The following is a 3,376-nucleotide window of genomic DNA, read 5'->3' as shown; positions in this document are numbered from 1 at the left end:
GGCTGTGTATATAATGCATTGTGTAATGTGTTTGTGTGGGGGGAGGGGGCTGTGTACTGTATATAATGCAATAATGAGTGGACTGTTTATGAGCTGCTGTGTATAAATTAAAATTGGGGTGTGTATAATGTAATAATGTGCTGTGTGTTATATGGTGTGGCTGTGTATAATAGACTATGGGCCTGATTCAGACCTGTTCACTAGGTTGCATATGTTTTCAGCCTAGCAAGCAGGTAGACGCGAACCAACATCACGCCAATACCCCCCCCCCCCCCCGCGTGCGAATCCCCGCATTAGCATGAGAGTGGATGTGTACTTTTACACATCCCCTCGCATGTGGCCACACGGGAGAGAAATCATTCGATGGTCGCTCCCCATCGAATGATTTATTTTCCCCATCGCTGATTAAACAGTCTACTGACTGGCTGACTTTTATCCTGGCCGAATTCAGGCCGGGAGCTGATGTCATTCGCCTGCCATAGACATGCTTGCGTTCACAGGGGTACGTCCAGCGTTTTTATTGGCGCACCCATAAAACGCTGGGCTTTTCCCTGCTAGTGCCCTGTGTCCTCCAATACTGGAGCGAACGCCCCAGTGAGTGTGAAAGTCAGCGAAGGCATTTTACCAGGGAAGTTGTACATGCGCATATTCGCGCATGCGCAGACCCCGCCTCAATGGTGCTGCATTTTATTAGCGCCTGGAATCTCCCTGAAACTAGTTTTCAAAAGTAGGCAAGTATGGTCGGTAGTAGCCTCCCCGGTGGGCAGGAGGGGCATGTACTGCGCTCTCCCCTGCCCCCCCTCCCCCCAGCAGCACAATGGTGAGTTGCTGGTGGGAAATTCGGGCACTGTGGGGCATGTGTGTTTCTGGCACTGTGGGGGGCATATCTGTCACTGTGGGGGCATATGTGTATTTGGCACTGTGGCGGAATATCTGGCACCGTGGGGGCAAATCTGGCACTGTGGACATCACATTGTGTGGTGTAATGGGCATCATGGTATGGGTCGTATTGGGCATTACGGTGTGGGGAGCATTGGGTAATTGCCATCACAGTATGGGGTGTAATGGGCATCAAGGTGTGCGGCATAATGTGTAATTAGCATCACAATGTGCAATCTGCAGGTACACAATACAATCATGGTACAGGTCACAAGCCTAATTTTTCAGCGTACCGCCGGCGCGCAACAAGCATTCTGTCTTCCAGAGAGTTGGGGGGGGGGGGCGGCGGCGGTGGTGGTATGGGCCAGTGCTCTGGACTTGCCCCCTAGGCTAAAAGTTGCCAGCCAGCCCCTGCCAGATAGAGGGTCAATGGGAGGTTTGGATGTGGTGACAGGTCAAGCAGCCAGCAGGGGTATCACTACATCATCCCTGTATGAACAGATAAGAAAACAGGTTCAGGTGGATGATATACAGACAGGGATGGGAAAGTGGTGCAGGGACCTCCCTGGGACATCCCTTCAAACTATACTAAATGCCTTTGTCAGAATAAATAAAAATCTAGTGACAGCATCATATATGGAGATGCAGTACAAGCTCCTGCACAGGGCATATTACACACCCCAAAAAAAACTCCAAATGGGAGCATCCATGGATACAGACTGTTTCAAGTGTAAAGCACCAGGGGCGGATCTGTATCATTGCATGTATAGCTGCCCAGAGGTGCAAGGATACTGGAAGAGAGTTGTGATATACATACAAACCACCTATGGCATTAGAATAGATTTGACACCTAAATGGGCCATATGGGATATACTGCCAGACAATAAACAGAACAGATTGTCGCAAGGGCAGCGGAAATTTGCAGCAAAAATTGCAGCAGCAACACGGAAGACGATCCTCTCACAATGGACGGCCTCAAATACACTCTCAATTGCTTTATTAAAACCCAGAATCTTGTACCTGTACCAGATGGACTGGATTGAGATGGTCATAGATAAGGAAAGAAGGGTGAAGGGGTTTTTTGACATCTGGCTGTCCCATATTAAAGAGTTATCACCTCCTGCCAAGGAAATAATAAGAAAGACGATAATAACAACAGCCTGGTACGAGATAGAGAAAGAAGCTACGGGCGCAGATCCCTTCTGACAAGATTGGGAACCAGAATTATGGGTTAAGAAGGATACTGGAGGGGACGTGGGCAAGACAGGAGCGGGAGACGTTAAGCTGGGGTATTTACTTCCTCACTGTGCCACGCATTTTCGGGACCCTTTTATGCTATATTTATACTTTGCGTGACTCATCTGTCAGGGTAGCATATGTGAGGGAGCAAGGGAAGGAGCCCGATATAAGAAGATAACCTATATAAGCATAGGGAACAACAATTAAGATAGCTAGACAGATAAAGAGTATAACGCGAAGGGAACACGGGCTTGGGAAATGAACAACTGTGAACGAGACCCGGTGCCACATAATGACAACCACTATGTAAGAATAAGGAAGGGGAGTCACATATTGAAAATCATAACGGGCAACGGCCAGACACTAAAATTAGTAACACCTCACAGTAAGGGACAAAAAATATTTCTAATAGGTCGAACACATCACAAAGCACTATGCACTTTTTGAACAGATAGAACTAAATTGGGAACAGTAAACTAAAAGTGGAGGTCACTATTGAGGCACCGGGGACCGGATAGATTAGACATTACCTGTAAAACATCAAAACGCATAATGTAAAACCGCCAATATCTGATTTTAAAAGGAAAAAAAAAAAAGGAAGACAATGATATTTCTGTATACTTAAAGGTTTATATGTATGTATGTTAAAGTATGCTCTTTTGAAAATAAAAATATATATTAAAAAAAAAAAAAAAAAAGAGAGCCACCTACAGGGCCCAGTGTTTCTCCCCTCCCTTACCAGTGGAATTACGTAAACAACACCTCCCACCATCTGCAAGGGTGAAGGTACTCAGCCAGACTTTTCCCTGGCCTGAGTATGAGGGGTCCCATACCCTTTGCCCATTGGAGCAGTTACTCAGTGCAGCCTTTCTCTATTCTTCTGCCAGGGACCAGTCCGCACCCACTGATAAGAACAGATACTACACTTGATCTTAGCCAAAAGTCTGAGAAGTGAACTTTTGTACCAGATCGGTAAAGAGAAGCTGGATCCCATTTTTGTCCCAATGTACAGACACATAAATGTGACTGGCAATCCAGTATGCTGTCATACTACAGCAACCGGAGAGACGTCTCTGTTCCAAAAACTACAAATAATACAAAGATTAATTCTAAAAAGTGTGCACTGGAATTCAAAGTTAATAATAAACAAAAAAATTATCATTTGAATAGAATATCAAGTACCTATTATTTCTGAGTTTGAAAACCTTGCTGCTTTTTGTAAGTATGTATGGAAATGAATTAGGCAAAAGGCATAATG

General features: G+C 45.4%; 1 pseudogene; it reads right to left on the bottom strand.

Moving 5' to 3' along the window:
- Positions 1-2,937: 2,937 nt before the first annotated feature.
- LOC146066109 (U2 spliceosomal RNA) lies at positions 2,938-3,074 on the bottom strand (annotated as a pseudogene).
- Between the last annotated feature and the right edge of the window lie 302 nt (positions 3,075-3,376).

Source organism: Crinia signifera, chromosome 3 (assembly GCF_055691185.1).
Source record: "Crinia signifera chromosome 3, ASM5569118v1, whole genome shotgun sequence".
Classification (NCBI taxonomy): Eukaryota; Metazoa; Chordata; class Amphibia; order Anura; family Myobatrachidae; genus Crinia; species Crinia signifera.
The sequence above is the reverse complement of the archived record's forward strand: the minus strand, read 5'-3'. Positions and strand labels throughout refer to the sequence as shown.